At 43.6% G+C, this 19,865-nt stretch overlaps 1 protein-coding gene across 1 annotated transcript in view; it reads left to right on the plus strand.

Moving 5' to 3' along the window:
* Nucleotides 1-19,865, plus strand: part of DOK6 (docking protein 6) — a 1,435,463-nt gene that overhangs the window by 238,805 nt on the left and 1,176,793 nt on the right. The gene's annotated exons all lie outside the window — the stretch shown is intronic.

The following is a 19,865-nucleotide window of genomic DNA, read 5'->3' on the forward strand; positions in this document are numbered from 1 at the left end:
GAAGAGCTGCTGCGGTGCTTTTTTTACCACTTTAGACAGTGGTTCATGCTTGCTTGTCACAAGAACTTTCAAGGCATGTGCAGCTTTTGGCCGGAAATACAACAGCATTTGATGACATATCTAAAGTACACAACAGAACATTACACAATAGCAAACATATATTAAAGTAACAATGTAAGAGGACATGTCTCAACAAAGAAATTAAAACAAAATGCAACAGAACAACAGCTGTACAACACAACAGAGTCACTTTGCAATAACCAAGCACTAACACACAGCAGCGCAAAAACACAACTGAACCCATCACCACCACCACAAGAAGACATCATTCAATAAATATGCTCAATCTATCCTATCACACATTATCACCTTCAGAATCTTGTTTTCATAGATGTGCAAGGTGTTTTGAAGCAAGCACAGTCTTAACATAACAAAACACATGAATTGGTACCTGTCTAAAATGTATTGTGACTGCTGCTGCTCTGCTGCACACTATGATATCATAGTTATCTGAAAGAAAAATTTGTAGAAATAGCTCAAGGTGGTAAATTATGTATTAAAGCATATGAGTAAGAAAATCTCATCTACCTATTGTTAGACACCCGTTTCAAAGAAATACACTCGCTTTTCTTTTTAATAATGAATGATTACTTTGAATATAGCGAGGTAGCAAGGTAAAACATACACCTTCACTGCACAAACCTTGAAACTGCTGCTCAATTCGTCACAATCATTGATTCAATTTTTTAATATTAAAAGGCCTCTCCGAGAGATCAATAAACATTTTGTGGCAGCTCCAAACGTGACCAGCATAATGGAAAATTCTACATAAGTCAAGAGGAAGCAAATAAATCATGAGGTGCAACCTTATCTGGCCAGGAAGAAACCAGTCACCCACAGAAATGGCTCATGTTGATCGACTTTCCCTCAATGTTTGTGTACCTGCAGCTCTTGTATTTTAGTCTTTTTTTATTTAGTTCATATTGAATTCAATGTTACTATTTTATTGAACATCCATAACAGCTTTATGCCTTGGAAACATTTTTGCTCACGAGTGCATACACATTCATGCATCCCTGCCCAGGTGATTTGTTTCAAGCGAAGATCCTTCTCCTTGAGCGTACATACTATTCATAATGATGCATACAAATATATATAAAACGACAGTACCACACGCAAACATCTACTTTGCACATGATTTTTATTTTAAATACAAATGTATAATATTGTACCTAGCTAGCTTTCAGTCATTAGTGATAGGATGTGTGCGCTTGTCCTATGTGGGGTCCAAAAGGAGGCCTTTTAAAACTTGACTGTGAATAGAAAAGGGCTTATTTTTTGTGTGTGTGCATGTCCTTCCCTAAAATACTTCCTAACTCTCCCTTAACACCTGATTACTCCTTCCTTAAACCCTCCTATTTAGTAGTAGGTAAAAGTAGGTATTCCTCATTTTAAAGCCCCTTCCCCTGCTCTTTATAATTTGTTAACCTCCAACATCCACTTACCTTCCCAACTCCCCTCGTATTTGCTTCGTTATCCACAACTGTACTAGCAAGGGGTCGTCTTATATTTATTTGATTTAAACCTTTCAACATAGCTTTAAGAATGCTCATGCATGAAGATAATCTTTGAATGTTTTATTTTTTTGTTTTTTGTTCGTTTTAAGAAAAATAATTCAAAGATGGCCACTGTATATGCATGTGCATGCACAGTGGCCATCTTGAAAATATATATATTTTGTTCCAGGACATATCATTCAAAGATTGCTGCCATGCGCCTAAAAAACATACACAGAAGCCATCTTTGAACTGCATATGGTGACTGACAATATTCTGTGCATTGGTGTGTAGAACCTTGATGTATCAGAGACACAGCTCAGAAGCTGAAGTGTACTCTGTGGAACAAGCCAGGAAAAGGGAGAATGGAGCCTTGGGAAGTCAGGCAATACAAAAAAATAAAGAAATAAAAAGAAAACATGAAATATTCCAGGGTATACATAATAGTGGGGTTTTTGTGAAATTGCTTTAGATTTCTCCTGTCCCTCAGCTCCAGGTTACTCAAGGCACAATGCAGGCTATTTAGGCTCTGCTTATTTATGAATCGACCCATTCTGACTAAGAAGTTGGAAAATTTATGAGGTTTTGGTTATGCTTACTATTGCTTATAATTCAACGTCATACGGGGCCTATCCTGAATGCTTTTGCTTACACAGAACTGATATATGTTTTGGGGCAGATTTACGAGTTCTGGCGCATCTCTGCAAATCAGCAGGGATGCGCCAGAAAAGATGCGACATGCAATTCCCTCCCTGCGCCACCACAAATGCGTCACATTTACAATGCGGCGCACCGTGGCGCAAGGCTAGGGCGATGCATGTCGCATCTGATGGCATAAGGGCGGCGCAGTGTTGGAGTCGTGTCGCAAGCGTGACGCAACTCCAGCAATGCTCGGGGGCGCCCTATGCCTGACATGCTGCGTAACCCCTTACGCCTGCTTCAAGCAGGCGCAGGCTTTTGATGCAGCATGGACGGAAAAGTGACTTAGTGAAATCTTGTAGATTTCACTGTGTCACTTCTACGAGGCGTTCCTGCGACAGAACGCCCACCCTGTGCAAGAACGCCCACATGAAACCTAACGCAGGTTTCCTGTGGCACAGGGCTTTACAACGTGACGCATCTCCCTAGATGCATCACGTTGTAAATAAGGCGCAACATGGCGCATGGTTTACGCCGCTGCTGCATCACAGAAGTGACGCAACAGCAGCGTAAACGTGTCGCATGGGGCTTGTAAATCTGCCCCTTTGTTTTTAAGACACTGCAATGGGCTAAAGCGCATCTACTACTTCTTGTAAACAGGGAGAGGTAGCCACTGCTCTCTGTTTCAGCGCTGCACCGCCTGCAATGGACTACCTAAGAGTATTCCCGAGTTAATTGCATGCATGTTGGATAGACTAGTATAGTAGAACAGCTCGGCTCTTTGCAAGCACAACTTCTCATTATGGGGCCTGCAACGTCACATTAAAACAAAAGAAATGGCACAATGGAAACTAGGACTTAAATTTTAAAAAAATGACTATTTATACTCATATGCTTTAATCCCCCTTTTTGAGCTATGCAATACAGATGCACCTCATATTTTACACATCATGATGTAAACTTCTCAAAAATAAGAAAGGCAGTGTGTCTGTCCTCTTAGAGGATGCTCTACTGTATAAATAGACCCAGAGATGACTACAATAGTAACCATAGAGCTTACATACATTTTACTAAATTAAGAAAAATGTATCACAAACTTAAGAGATATACGGTTAGGCCTGGTGTAGCAGCACATTTAGAAGTTTCATTGTAATACCATTAAAAGAGTGTCGCATATCATTATCTATGAATTCTGTTTTTCTCTAAGTACACAGAAAATAAGCATAAAGTCATCCATGATGGATTCAATACTTTATATGGAGCAACATGCGTAATGTTTTCTAGTTAAAGCTCCTAAAGCTAAAGTAATTTCAGTACTAACATCTGGATCCCCCCTTTTGGCAAACTGTGGGTCTGATTTACAAAAGTAAACTTAACTTTTGTGTAAGTTTACACTTATTTTGGAATTCACAAAACTGCACTTTTATAGTAAGTTTATGGGTGCTGAGACTCCGCAGTCGCGGTAGAGAGCTCTGTACATAAAAAGATATGACAAGCCTATATTTGTATGTGTGGAGTTCTCTGCCCCGACTGCTGAGTCTCCACAGGAGCGGATTATTATTACACTTTGTTAAAACCTTTACATAGGTATTTTGCTGTATTGACTCTCAAACATTACCGTAATAGGGTAAGCTGTTGGTTACCCCCTTTGACAACCCGTGGGGGTATATGATTTGTACTGTTATAATCAATGTGAGGCACCCTCATGAGGGCCTGATAGGTTTAGTTGTCTGCCAAGCCCTGTAATCAAAAAAAGAAATACAAACATAAAAATACATAGAGGGACTCGGGGACCGCCCTCTTCTTTCAGTGATCTGTTCAAGTGTCATTTACCTTCTGCTTCTCCCCATGACAGAATACAGCATTGGGCAATGGATGAGCCATTGGCTCTATTGACCTGTGAGAGATGGCATTTGCGTGATCACATGTGCATATCTGCTGGAAAATGAATGCGCTTCAGAGCCAGTGATGGTGGGCAAGTCCTTTAGTTTCCCATTTTTCATGTTATTAGTCCCCTTATTTTTCTTCCCTTTTATGTTATTTTTTGGGGTAGCGCCTTGAAGCTCCCCAGACAGTACTACCATGCTGCGGAGTTGCTGCTCCATCTGCGATTCATCACATCCCGTGTGTCCACTGCTTATGACGTGGGTAGCTGATTCACAGTGCATCATTGTGTTAACCGTACAAAATGTCCGCCATGTTTAGAAGCATTATCTCAGTCATCTTAGATCCGTACGCAAATATACTATGTATAATACTGTTCCAATATGGCCATGCAGTGCGATGTTTATTGAGCACTCGTCTTGGATTGCTATTTTGCATAGTTAATCCTTATTTTACTTCTCCAAGGTGGCCCCCTCATTGCTTCTAAGCATGGCTGCCAAGTTGGAACTCTAAAACGATACATTATGTAGAATACCATTTCAAGGCATCTGCCTGTTGCTGTGTTTACTTTTGCTTTTTATTGCAAGCATATGCCCACCAGGCAGAATGTTTCCTTTTTTCTACCCTTATTTTTGTTTACATTTATCCTAAACATGCTTGTTGTTTGTGTGTTTGTTTTATTGTGGATGGGTATGTGGGTGGTTGCAAGAATGAACCAGTGGGTGGATGAATGAATGAAAGAATGATTGACAGAGGGCATTTGTGATGACCTTTTGAGTGTCTAAATCCCCCATTGGCTGAAGGCAGTTACAGTTCTAAGCCTGATCTATTATCTTTGCCAATGCTTGTTATAATGGTGGCTGGTAAAGAATGAAAACTGTAAGTTATTCGCTATTAGAAGGCAGAAACTTGAAGAATCCCATTGAAAGCTTTTAAAACAGGCACTGATGTAACAAAACAGATTTCATTTTATAACTATTTTGAATTTTGGGCAGTTGGGCCCTGCATTGGCTTACTAAAGGTTTTAGGAAATGGGAATTTAGAAAGTTTACATAATACTTTGAAAGTGAACAAAACAAGGAAAGACTTCCTTGTCTCTGATTGCACCAGTATAATTCTCATACCCACAGTGCCGGAGAAAAACGGTCAAGATGCTTCAGCATTCACGTGCTAGTGGGATTGTTGAAAACCCACCTGAGATGCCTTTTTAATGGTTCGAAAGGTGGGCGACCCTGAAGTCACCAAGGCACTAGGCAGAAAAATAAAGACATTTGTTTTCAAAGTTGCTTCTTGGAATTTGAGCTCTCATGCAATTTGACCACATGAGTTGCTTTCTTTTTCCCAATTCAATAAAGCATATACACAGAGCTGCGAGTCTTTCATCTTCCTTTCTCGGGCTTAGAGCCTCAGGGTAATTTGAATTGTTTATAACTTTGACAAGAAGGAACCGATCGTCATCGTCTTTAGATTTTTATTAGAAATTGGTTTGCAGCAGGACTGTGGAATGCGTTTATGTGCTATGTCAGAGCTTTCACAGCACTGAGAGTTTCTCTGCTACAGAGGTATGAGAGACTGTTGCATGTTAGACAGGATTAGGGCTTTAACATATCAACATAGAAAAAGGAGCAAGAGGGCTCAGGAAACAACAAATACAAGGACACCAGTTAATTGATGAAGAAGTAAGAGCCATGTGCACAGATTCAAATCTGCAGAAGCATCTGCTTATCAAGGATATCCCACCTATGGATTCAAATATTGGATCTGAAGACATTGTATATAATGTGTTCTGGAATAGAGGAGGCCGCAGATTCTGTAATGCGATTCGCACCAGTGTGAAATGTGCTGAAGAGTGATCATAGGTCGGTGTTCCCTCTCTTGCTTGGGGCAATCATAAGTGGGTTTTCCCTCACTTGCATGGGGCAATCATAAGTGGGTATTCCCTCACTTGCTTGGGGCAATCATAAGTGGGTGTTCCCTCCCTTGCATGGGGCAATCATAAGTGGGTGTTCCCTCCTGTGCATGGGGCAATCGTAAGTGGGTTTTCCCTCACTTGCATTGGGAAATCATAAGTGGGTGTTCCCTCCCTTGCATGGGACAATCATAAGTGGCTGTTCCCTCCCTTGCATGGGGCAATCATAAGTGGCTGTTCCCTCCCTTGCATGGGGCAATCATACGTGGGTGTTCTCTCACTTGCTTGGGGCAATCATAAGTGGGTGTTCCCTCACTTGCATGGGGCAATCATAAGTGGGGGTCCCCCCCCTTGCATGGGGCAATCATAAGTGGGTGTTCCCTCCCTTGCATGGGGCAATCATAAGTGGGTGTTCCCTCACTTCCATGGGGCAATCATAAGTGGCTGTTCCCTCCCTTGCATGGGGCAATCATAAGTGGCTGTTCTCTCACTTGCTTGGGGCAATCATAAGTGGGTGTTCCCTCACTTGCATGGGGCAATCATAAGTGGGTGTTCTCTCACTTGCTTGGGGCAATCATAAGTGGGTGTTCCCTCACTTGCATGGGGCAATCATAAGTGGGGGTCCCCTCCCTTGCATGGGGCAATCATAAGTGGGTGTTCCCTCCCTTGCATGGGGCAATCATAAGTGGGTGTTTCCTCACTTCCATGGGGGATGGCCCCCTGCAAATGAGGAAACCGTTTGTCATTCTACCCACGCCGTAGTAGGTATATGGGAGCAATGGCAGGGAAGCTGTCAGGTGGCTCGCTGATTGTGTGTCCCATACAAGATAGTGCACAATCAATGTGTCCCCTAGGGTCCCATACAAGATAGTGCACAATCAATGTGTCCCCTAGGGTCCCATACAAGATAGTGCACAATCAATGTGTCCCCTAGGGGGAGCCTCGGCAGAACCGGGCTGATCCCAGCCCCCTCGGTAAACTGAGGCCAGTCTGCCTCCAGTGACAGTCAGGAGCCACGGTTTCAAAACATGGCTATTTTTTTCACTGAAGTGAACTTCTTAGTACATACTGTCAGAGTTCATGCCTGTGCTGAAGACATTGCAGTTGTTTTTGGTGCACCTTCCTAGACTGCACAGGCGTACAGAATTAAGGATGTGCCCTGATGCAATTTGAGGCCGTGTAACTGATACATATTTGGGCCCGGTGTTGACACTGGTCTGGGCTGGTCCAGGCTGGCAACACAATTGCAGTACAGCCAGCCTGACCTTCGTGCATTGGAAAGTATAGGGCACACTATTGACACCTGCCTATTCTTTGCTTTACATGAAGAATTTTTTGGGAGGGACATAGCCCTGCTGACAACAGGAGGTTCTTGGACCTCCATCAACAGGGGATCTCAGCTCCCTGTACAGGCCCTAAATCAGACAATTAATGTGCTTTAATTCCAACCCCTTCCAGAGAGTTAGAAACGAAATTGTGTACACGGGAGTTAATGTTCTGCATTAGTACATGGGACCGTACAACTTACACTTTCCCCTATGGCCATTGTGCCTTTGCTAACATCAGGTCTAGACTTCTGTGGAGGGACGTGCAGATTGAACACAGAACAAGGCCAACCGAATATGAATGCAGGATTGCTCGTGTTTTTACATCCATTACAATCACTGCCCGCTCCATACTGTGCAACCTTTGTGTATTGAAAAATAAAAATTTGCACACATTAAAGTTTCCTTCCTTATTTAGTCCACGTGCGAAATATGATTTTTCAGTGTGAAAGTGCAACAGCATTCTCTATCTTCAAGTAGGAAATAACTTTTTTTTAAATCTGGCCCTTAATGTAAAATCATTACAAACTAGTGAACCATTATTAACTTGGTTACAATAACACCTCAAGGGGAATAGAGAAGAAAATATAATGAAATAACCATCACTATCAAACACAATATAGACATTTTGCCCAGTCAAACATTGTCAGATGGCATGGTTGAAGTCTCTGGCAATAGAAAAAGTACAAGGGCATCGGTGCCATTTTGAAATGATATGGCATTTATTCCAGTACGACTAAATTGACCAACAATAATATTTTAAATATTTCCTTGTACTTTTTCTATTGCCAGAAACTTAAATCATCTAAAAATCATTGAATCGGCCAGATTTCGAATTGTATAGAAAGAATTTAGTTTTGAATGAACGATGTAACAAAATAATACTTACAGATTTGAGTATGACATCGTGGTACCATTAAGTGATTTTCCATCCTAGCCGACACAGAAATATAGAGGGTCGCAGCACGTACTTTGAAAAGAACTGGGCAATACCGCTCACTACGTTTATGGTTGGATATATGCATGGTTGGGAAAAAGTTACAGAGATGCATTCCGGTATAATGAATTCACTGTCTGTTAGTGTGTGAAGCAGAGTGCAAAGATAATTAACTGATGCTTATACGTGGAAATTAATTGGCTCAACAACAGCCACGATGTGTTGGCCTCGAGCTGCAATTAGTAGTATTTTGCATAAGCACAGCACTTAGTGTCTCATCAGTGACTTTCTCTCAGTTTCAGAAAGCCTTTGAGTGGCACTCGGAGTCAGAGCATTATTATAGTTTCTCTCTATGTGGGTAAAATTGCTGGGTAAACATATCGTGGAATGTATTTATGTTTCTGAAATAGCAAGGCATGACATGCATAAATGGGCTTTATGTTTGCAAGCTCACGCGGAGGACAGACATGTCAGCGGTTTCTGAAACAAATTCCCTTCATCTTTCCCTTAATTGCTGTTCCCCCTCCCTTTGTGTGTTCTTTTGTCAGCCTCTTAGATTCTGTAGGCTGAAGTACTGTATTGATTAACTTTATTTGTGCACAGAATTAGTGGCGAGAGCCTTGAGTTAGGAGATGAAGCATTGATAGGGTCATGATATCCCTCTACTTCATTAACAATGTGTATAAAAAGACACCCCGTTTTATTTTTAAGGCCTGCAGCCCTGGGGATTGGGCTCCCATGTGCTTATTGCGGCTCATGGGGGGGGGGGGGGGGCGGATGCCCCATCCTGAATGGAAATTGGCTACGGGGAATGAGGCACCGGGAGCCCTTAGTGGCTGGGGGGTAGTGGAGTATGACGGGAAAGATTAAAGTAAAGAAATAAATACATAAAACCACTTACCTTGTGCTCGCCGCAGTGCAGAGTTGGCGAAGCGGCGAGTGTGAGGTAAGTGGTTTTATTTATTTACTTTAATCTTTCCCGTCATATGCCATACTCAACTATCCCCACCCCGCCCCGCCCCTGCCCCGCCTCACCGCTCCACAGCTTGCACAACAAAGGCCCTTCTTACATTTTCAGGAAACTTATGCCTTATACTCATATCAGGTCCCTCAGGTGGGGAGACAAGGCGCTTCTTGTGGTCCCTCGGGTGAGGAAAGCGAGGCTAGGCGAGAAATCTTTCTCCTACCTCGCTCCCTTTTGCTGGAACCAGCTTCCCATTGACATGACTATCTGCGTTTTAGAAAACTTCTCAAAACCGCTCTATTTCCATAAGGCCTGTCTGCCTGGCTAGTGCTCATCCTAAGTGCAGAGATACCCCTTCGGGGGTGATTCAGGCGCATTATAAAACCTATAAATACATAAATTATCTGTGCGAGCTGCCACTGGTGCCCATGTGCCCCCTACCCTTAATAAAAACAATTCCCCGGGCTTGAAGTGGCTTGGGGAGGAGGGCTGCACCGATGCGCTGGTCTCAGGGCCTGGCTGCAGGACCATAGAAGTCTATAGGAGAAAATTGGAAAAAGCATACACAATCATACAGTTGGATCTCAAGGTTCACCTTCTGGATCTAGGTAAGTAGCAAGGCCTGGTTTCATGTTCCATCAGATGATTGTCGGGAGCGTTCCAGATTCGGCCAGGAGCACGGTGCTGAGGTCGTTGGTAGCAGAGAAGGGGGCCACCAGAAAACACACTACACAAGGGGTCTTAAAGGTAAGTCCAAGGGATCCCATGTGAGAAATCGGGTCGCAAGGGCTTCAGGACCAACAGAGCACAGCTGATTCATCAGTGCCCAGGCAGTGCGGGTTGGGTGCAGAGCAAATAGGCCAGCCAGGTGGCGTGTGTCAACATGACTTCACAGTCAGGGACAGGCAGGTTGCAGGGATGATTCCGGGACAGCTGGGCCACTTATGAAGGGGGTCTAAGGGTCCTCAACATCACTTGATGGGTGCTTGCTTCCTTGGCAGGTGGAGTCCGATTTGGACTGTTCGTATCGTTGTAGGTTGCAGGGGGTCCGGTATACCGGGAATTGGTGCTGCACGGCTCCGGTAGGTCCTGGTTTCTTCACACTCTGTGGGGAGACAGATCTGACCCTCTGGAGCTGATTTACCGCTTTTTGCTTGAATGCTGGATCAGATTCGCTGTGAAGCAGCAAGTTGGTAAACCTGACTCTGCGGGATTGGTGCCTGTGGACTGCAGGGGAGTTGTTCCTTTACCCCATGGGAGTTCTCTGGTAATTGGTGAAGGGCTGGAGGTGCTCCAGGGTTTTGGGAGGTTGAGACAGCACACTAAAATGGTTGAGCACTAGGAATAGCAGGCAGGGTTTCATGCCAAAATTCATCTGCAGGTCTTTGGTTCTTGGGTCGCAGCTCTTCTTTGTCCGTGTCTTCTTTGTAACTTTCGAATCTAAAGTTCAGGGTCCAGGGGTCCCACCTAAATACTACATTTAGAGGTGTTACAGGGGGAGAGAGGTATTAGCCAATGGGCTACCTACCTTTAGGGTGTCTACACCCTCTATGTAACAACTTCCTTTGGGAAGAGGACACAACCCTGACCCTAATTGGCCCATTCCCTCTCAAACAAGATGGAGGAAACTGATCTGTGGGGTCCACATCACCTGACCCACCATAGGGGGGCGCTGGCGCTGGCTAAATTGGAGACCCACCTCCTCCTCTAACTAATTTTCCCATCTGTCCTCCCACCAAATGTGGAGCAGGACAGGGGGTTGGCATCCTCCACTATCTGGAGATACCTAGGTTGCATTTCAAAGGAAGCATCACCTTTGAAGCTTCCCGCCCTGGAATGCCATTCTGGCCTGGCAGAGGTGTTAAGCACACACGCCCAGAGCAGGCTTTGTTCCTGGTCTCAGAGAGTTCAGGCTCTCACCCTATGAGGGCAGAAACATGTCTGTTGGTGACAGGCTGGCTAGTACTCATCAGAGATCACACCAGTGTTTGGTAGGTTTTCAGTGGGCCCTCAAAGGTGCCCTATGTGTGCAATTATTAATAAATCCAACACTGGCATCAGTGTGCTTTATTTAGAGGAGATATTTGATACCAAAAATACCTGGTACAGTGAAGCCATGATGGCATTATGGAACCGATATTGACAGGTGTCCAGCCCATGTACTCTCTATGGCTTCCCTTCAAATTTACAACATCCAAGAGTGAACTTAGATATTGGAAGGTCATATTTGTTCATGCAGATATGTCAACACATGAGATATAGTGCACCCTGCCTTAGCTCTGTATGGCCTGCAGTAGGGGTGACTTACCTATTCCTTGTGCAGTGTCTGTGGGCATGACACAGAGGGATGTGTGTCATGTTGACTCTCCAGTTTTCTGCACCAAGAAACACAGCCTGCAATGGCAGTTTGCATTGCCTTGGTGAGGGGTCCCTAGGGTAGCATAATTTGTGCTGCAGCCCTAGTGGACCCTCTTCAGCAGTGCTTAATTTGTAAAAAAATAAGTGCCAGGGCTAAAATTATACCTGAGACGAACTTGGCGAGAGTCTTGGAACGTTGGGGTGCTAAATGAAAAGACTGAGACTCTTGATTGTACCTCAAGCCTCTTTAATCCACCACCAGACACTCCCTGCCTCTATAGCTCATTTGTGCAGATTACTTTTCTTCCTTACTCTCTCTCTCTGTCATTGTTTTTCCATTTTTCTCTTCCTCGTTTTTTCCTCTTTTTGTGTTTTTCCTCTCTGAGGCTCTGGTTCAAAGTTTGTTGAGGTAAAATAAATGTTGGTCCCCTAAAATCAGTGCTGGTGGTTGTGGGTTTCACCTGGCAATCCCCACCTCCAAATAAGCACTGGCAACACAGTCTGTTGCCTCTGGGTCACAAACCGGGTATTCACTGTGAGGGAGGCAACAATGGGATGAGTTCTGGCCTCAGCATCTCCCCTCTGCTCTTTATGGAAGGAGAGCGGTTGAAAGATGCCACATTCCAGCCCAGCTGCTGCACATAGTAGAAACAGGGCTTTCCAGGGCTAAAAATTAAAACAGATCACAGGGCATGCATGCTTTTAAGGTTCCCACTTCAAGCTAATCTACTATGAATGTTTGCAAATAATAGTATTTTCTAGGTTTTCATATGGGTTTTATACAAATATATAAGATCATATTTCACCGCACGTTTTATTTTTTCTAAAAAATGTAATTAACATATAGAACCCGCTCTGTCTCCACAGCTAAAGACAGCCTCCACTGTGCAACTGCTTCTTTTAAATAAAAACTGTAATGAACTTTAATGTTGTCATTGTTTTGGGATCGAAATGTAGAAGAAGAGGAACTAAAAGAATCTGATTTAAATACCTTTCCCTCACGGTAAATGGTACAAATGGCTTTTTGTCTGTTACAATGTTTCCTTTAGGAAACTACACATTACATTTGTTTTCTTTGTTTGCTCTTTAATATTAAGAGATTTATCATTTCAGCAGGAGAGTATGTATATACATTTTTATAACATGGATTAGAATTAAATATTTCCCTAAAATGACGTTACTCAGACAAACTGCCAGTGTAAATGGGAAAAAGGGAATGATAGCAGAGTGCCCAGACTCCCTCTTGCACCCGCTCATAATCATTCTGGTTTTTTGAAAATCAGGGAACACACTCACACACACCGACCTTTTGCAAATTGCACAGAACCATTGTTGTCTCGACTGCCTGACTTGCGTGCCTGTGCTTTGCCAAATATGTAAGTCTTCAAACAAGCAGCAAGGGTCCCATGCCGATTATTCTCTCTATCTCAACCACAACGACGAGGGCAGAATATGGCCAGACGATTTTATTTCTAGACTGCGAGGAGCGCGCACTTTTAATTTGCTCTTCATTGTGCTGTGCTGTTGCAGAAAACTTCATCCTGCACCTGCGCAGCTCCAGCTTGTCTCGCCCCAGCTCAGCTACGGGAGCCCGGATTCAGGCTTCAGACAAAATTATCAAATCTGCACCAGCAAAATTGACTAAACATGACGGTCTGTGTAACAAGCTGCCATGTGGCATCACTAACGTGAAGAAGATGCAGTGTTATCATGCATGGACCTGGGTGGGCTAGCCTGTGAAGACATACCAGGCTGCCACCCTGAAGGACAGGTACATTTATTTTTAATAATTATCAGGCCAGCCATCCATGGAAGGAAAACTTTATAGCCCCGGCCCTGAAAATTAAGAGCCGGGGCTGAGCACCGGAAAGCTCCGGCACAAATTAAGCACTGCTCTTCAGTCCCAATGCCCTAGGTAACACGGTTACCATTTACCAGGGAGTTATATGGGGGCTGAAATTGTGCCAATTGTGGTACAGTTTTAGGGAAAGAACACTGGTACCGGGAACCTGGTTAGCAGGGAACCCAGTATATCTGATTAAAACAAAGCAATCATGCTTTTCTGCAGTGAGAAGGCGGTCTGTGCTCTCTCAGTGCTTACATAAATGCATGGGGATGTACGAAGTACCTGTGGCTTATTTTTCTGCTACTCTAAATTCTGTTGCCCCAGGACTTACCAGGTGCCTTAAAGTTGTAGGGGCAGTAGGTGTGAGCATTAAAAGATGTGAGAGTATAGTCTTGGGACACACTTACTGTCATGGTGCCCCATTCAGTTGCGATACATCTGACGCATACTCGCACTCAAAACTTGACAACCAGCAGGTTACCCAAATGTGAACAGACTATTGGCACTGCTGAGAATATCACCCTGAAGCGGTGTTCTTCATTGATTCCTGCTACCTTGTTACCATTGCCAGAAGATGACAATGATGATGGGGAGGTAGAGCATGACTGCCTTGATGTCACAGAACGATGCAGAGACCAGATATTCAAGATGAGCCACTGGCACAGTCTGATTATATACTGTTTGTGGATGGCTCCTGCTTGAGAGACAATCGGGGAACCCTAAGAGCAGTCGGTTCAGTTGAGAGAATAGTGGAAACCTTCTGGCTCTGAGGTGTAGCCTCTGCACACGTGGCTGAACTGATTGCTCCTACTAGAGCCTGCTGTGTTTCAGAACAAATGATAGTGACTATTTTTTCTGTTAGTCAATTCGGCTATCGTGTGGTCCATGACTTTGAACAGTTATGGTCGCAAAGGGGATTTATGTCATTATCAGAATCCTGTATTAAAAATGGGGAGTGTGTCATGAAATGTTTGGAAGCAATGCAGTTACCTATAGAAATTGAAATGGACTATGTAACAGTCGTCAATCGTTATGCTGACGAGGTTGCATGGTATTGCGCTCATGGGTCCGAAACCTTCAATGGTGAATATGTGAATGAATCGAAAATGAAACCATTTACAACCTTTTGTTAGAAGTGGCTGATACTTGGGAAGAGGTGAAAAGATTTCAGGAGGAAGTACCAGAGGGAGGACAGCACGGTTGGGTCAGAGCAGTTTGTGCCAAAAAATATGATGAAATCTGGGTGTCAGCAGATAGAAGACCTGTGTTGCCGGATAGTTTGTTGTTGTCAATAACTAAACATTTCCATGGTCCTGCACACGTTGAGAAGGATGCAATGATCAGGCTGTCTGACATAATTGGTTCGATTCCCAGTTTAGGTTGATGGCTGAAAGTTTACGTCAAGGGGTGTTGTGTGCCAGCAGATGAATGTAGGGAAAAGGACACCAATGACACTGAGTCATTTAGGGAGATCAGGAGGGTCATTCAACAGGATGCAGTTGGACTTTATCAAAATGCATGTGTGTAATGGGCTGAGGTATGTCTCAGTAATTGCATGTATTCTCTCACTTTGGCTTTAGTCTAACTCAACCAGGAGAAATGACAGTCTCTCTGCAGCTAAATTGCTGTTGCAGGAATTGATCCCTAGTTAGGTTTCCTGACTTCGCTGGAGTCAGACAGTGAAATTCATTTTAACAATGAGAATCTGCGAATGTTGTGTGCAGCATTGCAAATGGAACAGAGGCTACACTGACGCTATTGGCCTGAGGCCTCTGGGATCGAGGAACAGGTTAATGGCACCCTGGAATCCAGGCCAGCAAAAGTGTGTGCGTTGGCATCCCTGAAGTGGACAGATGCTTTATCTTTAGTGTTGATGAGTCTCTGCAGCATTCCTGAGCAGGGGACAGGAGTATCATTCCAAGAAATAATCATAGGTCGAGCAATGAGAGACTGCCTGCAGTGCCTGCAAATGCATTTGTAAGCATTACATTACAGATTACATTATTCTTGATTATTGCAAAAGCCTGGCTGATGCGGTGTGTTCTATGTGCCACCAGGCTGGAGCTGCCTATGCCCTTCCGCACGAGGAGTAGTGCAATGAACTCAGTCCTGGAGACTGGGTTTTGGTGAAGAAGCACGTTCGGAAAACCTGTCTGGATCCTCACTGGGTGGGACCCTTTCAAGTCTTCTTTGTAACAAACACTCCCATAAAATGTGGGGGTCTCCCCAGTAGGGTGCAGGCTGTCCATACTTAGAGAGTGAAGTGTCCCCGCAATGATGTGATGGTACCTCTTCCTGAAGTACAGACAACAACTGAGGAACACCGAGAATGAGCTGAGGAGAATGCAGAAACTAGGCGGGTCTCAAAGTTCAGTGGCATCCCAAGAATCTGCATTACTACACCCTCGGCCTAAGGGGGGGGTCTTGAAGCATCGGTATCTAAGGTCGAGACAGAGGAAGAGTCTTGGCCTGTGGTGAAAGAACTCTCCTTTAACCTTATTCTAAACACGTCACAAAGAAACAAAACAAAGTGACCAACAGACTTCTTTGTTCTCAGTTAATGAATATATCAATATTTATTTGAACAACAAAATCAATTAATGGACTGTTCAAAATCATTGTAATCCTTTACATGTCACATAGCTCCCATATTTCACTAATGAAAAGCTCTCTCATACTAGCAATCATACATTAAACACATTACCTAATTAGATTCACACTCAATGTTCGAACTTGCTCTCATTCATTCTAATAGCCACACAACCAATCATTCATACACACCCTCATCAAATACTAAAAAGGAATTTTTATATACCTCACAATAGTTTAAGGAAACAATATTTTAAAGAGAACAAGACCTAAGGTGAATTAATTTCATAATGATTATCAAAAATCACAAATGTTTCCAACATATAAAAAAACACTCAATAGGTCCAAAATCCAACAGGTCGACGCGTTTCGAACACCCCAATTCAATTATTGGTGTTTTCCGCAGGACCAACAAGGCTTGGCTTTTATAATTGATAGATCAGCCGATCTATTCATCTGCAGGACAATTAGCGCATTCCTCATGGCAAAACAGCGTGCTTTCTCGTAGGAAGCCAGAGACAAAGAACGGAGACAAATTGCTCACACAGTGTAGCAACCAACAAAGGACTACCTTTCACCCTCCTTTATATTCTTCTCCAGAGCTCTTTTGACACTCCATTCTATGGTGCACCACTTCACAATTGCACGTCCACTCTGATTTAGGCAAGGGTGCGAGCTCTTTGCAATTCCGTGATTTCAAAATTAAAACTTCAGTTAATAACCGCGGCGTCTTGCCGGATTTTGAAATCACGGAATTGGCGGTCCAGCCTTTATACCACTCCACTCACGGACGTGGATCCCACATTAAACTTCCGGGTTCAGCCTCCCACATTGACCCCTATTGAAGCTATCCCAAAGCAAATGGAGAACGTGGTTTTGCATTCAGAACATACTGGCAGATCGCCCTCTATAACGGATCATACACCCTTACCTAATGTAGACATTCCCAAGCATTTGGAGTCCATGCACTATGACTCTACGGGCGGATCACCCTCCATAAATGATCATTTGCCCACACCTACTACCTACTTTTCCAATTCAGTCTGGAACACTCAACTCAATGAGTTAGCCACTGGCCTATCCCATCTCAAGGACGAAAGGCATAACCTTTCTACTATCACTAAAAACCTTCATATCTTACACAGAGCCACCAATGACACCGTGAATCAAATCAGTCTCCAAATGAGAAACTCCATCCCCACAAAAGGCTCACACTGAGAACTCTATTCAGTATAACCAAATCAACGTTAAACCCACTAGACACATATCCAAGTTCACACTCCCCAAAAACACTAACCTGGGTTGTTTACCCTCCCCTTCGTGGCCTAGGCGGTCATGTGATGAACTATCTGACAGAGACATTGACGACCTCCTCACATCCTATGCCCGGGATACTGACAACAGTAAGTCCCATTATGACACTATTTAAACCATTGTAACCAATCTCCTCCGAGAACCGACTCTCAACAATAGATCTTTAACAGATCTTTAAATAGAGATATCAACTTAGAACAGATTACCTTAAACCTCTCTATTAACAAGTTGAAGTGGGGGCTTATTAATTGCAGATCTGCTAGCAAACATGCTACTGATATATTCAATCTCATTTTAGAGAATGATTTAGACATTAGGGTCCTCACAGAAACTTGGTTAAATAGCTCCTCCTCACCCATCCTCGACTTACTGGTGCCTCCTTCCCATGACCTAATCCGACTAGATAGAATCAGGAAACTAGGGGAGGGGTAGCCTGCATTTATCGGAACTCAATATCAGTCAAGCAAGTGGACGCCATCAGGCTATCCTCTTGTGATTACCTTTGCATTAATATCTCTGCTGCTAAGCGCATCACCAGCAAGCTACACATATTCTACCAACCCCCAAGCGATAACTTGACCAGTATTGATGAGATAAAGGAGATCATGGCATCCAATGCCAACTCACAAGTTCCTCATATTTTCTTGGGTGACTTTAACCTCCATTGGAACAACGCAAACGATCATATTGTTGGCTGTCTTAAAGAGTTTCTGTCAGAACAGGATCTATCTCAATTCTGTGACAGCCCAACTCATATCAAGGGAGAGACATTGGACCTCATTATTACAAAATCAAACATCGTCCTACTTGAATCCATCACCCCATGCGATTGGTCTGATCATTATTGCATCCTCTTCTCCATCAACAGCGAAGCTATGCAAAAAGGGGACAACCCTCAAAAACAAGGCAATGGAAAAGGAACTTACAACATATCAATCCCATCACCTTGGTTAACCACTGTAACTCCGTTCTGACCAGCATGATGGACATGACTGATGTACATGACCTCACAACCTTCTACAATATCATGTTACTCGAAATCCTGGATTCTACAGCGCCCCGTCCAGGAAAAAAATGTCTCCTCTAAGATTTCCAAACCTTGGGTCAACGAGGGCCTCAGAGCGCAGACATCTATGAGTTGCACAGCGTCTATGGAAATCGGCTCCTACCACTGATAACCTTGAGCACCTTAGAAGGTTAAGGAATTCTTACAATAGGAAGATTCTTAAGGCAAAGGCAGACTTCTTCAGCACTCAGCTGAACCAAGCTATCAACCGACCAAAAAAGCTCTTTGAAATCGTCAAGCATCAATCATGCAATACAACTAACTCTAGGGAATTAAACGACCTGGCCACACCTACCTGTGACGTGCATGCCAATTTCTTCCACGAAAAGACTAAGACCATCGAGCTTGACATACAATCCAGGATGACGCTCCCGCAAACTATGGCCCAAGATTCCAACTGTGGCGATCTATTCAAAGTACATTTTAATAATCCAGGGGAAGTCACTAAAAACAATGCCTCATTGCACACCTTTTCGCCAATCTCTCAACAAAGTATCGACAACACTCTTCAAGCAATCAACCCCTCCAATCATTTCTCTGACCCCCTGCCTCCTGCCCTGTTCTAAACTTTAAAAACATCTATCCTACCACTATGGGCTAAAATTGTAAACGCCTCCCTGAGTCAAGGTGTCATTCCGGACTGCCTTGAAATAGGGCAGGTCACACCCATTCTAAAGAAAGCAGACGCCACTCCATCTGATCTAAACAACTACCGTCCTATAACCAACATCCCCACTTTGGCAAAACTTTTGGAGAAATGTGTACAAATTCAACTATGCAACCACATTGAGAATTACAACCTCTTAGACAGTCACCAATCGGGCTTCCGCCAAGGACACAGCACAGAATCTGCTCTCACACATATTATGGATGACATACTAAAAATGCTTGACTGCAATGAATCATGCCTATTGATACTTCTTGATCTGTCCTCCGCCTTCGATACGGTCAAGCATGACAACCTTCTGTCCCTATTGGAACGAAGGATGGGCCTCTCGGGCACAGTGTTGCAATGGTTCTCCTCCTACTTGAAATACAGAATTCAAAGAATCAAGATGAAGAATTCACTCTCGCAACCCTCTATGGTCACCCTTGGTGTTCCACAGGGATCTGCCCTATCACCCATTCTTTTCAACCTCCTAATGGAGCCTTTGGTGAACGCTCTGAAATCAGCGAACATCCCATATCACCTGTACGCGGATGACACCCAGCTGTATCTGAAAATCAACTCGCCAGAAGACTTCATTGCCCTCAACACTATTCTACTGAACACGCAAAGCTGGCTCACTAACAACCACCTCGTGCTGAATACTAAAAAAACAGAATTAATTCTCATCTCGTCACCGAGCCACACACCACAGCTAGACCTATGGTTAAAACACTTAACCTCCTTTGATTGTGTCCCCCTCATCATTGACTCAGCAAAATCACTAGGAATCACTATAGACAAACATCTGAATATGCAGTCGCACATCTCT

The sequence above is a fragment of the Triturus cristatus genome, chromosome 5_1 (assembly GCF_964204655.1).
Source record: "Triturus cristatus chromosome 5_1, aTriCri1.1, whole genome shotgun sequence".
NCBI lineage: Eukaryota > Metazoa > Chordata > Amphibia > Caudata > Salamandridae > Triturus > Triturus cristatus.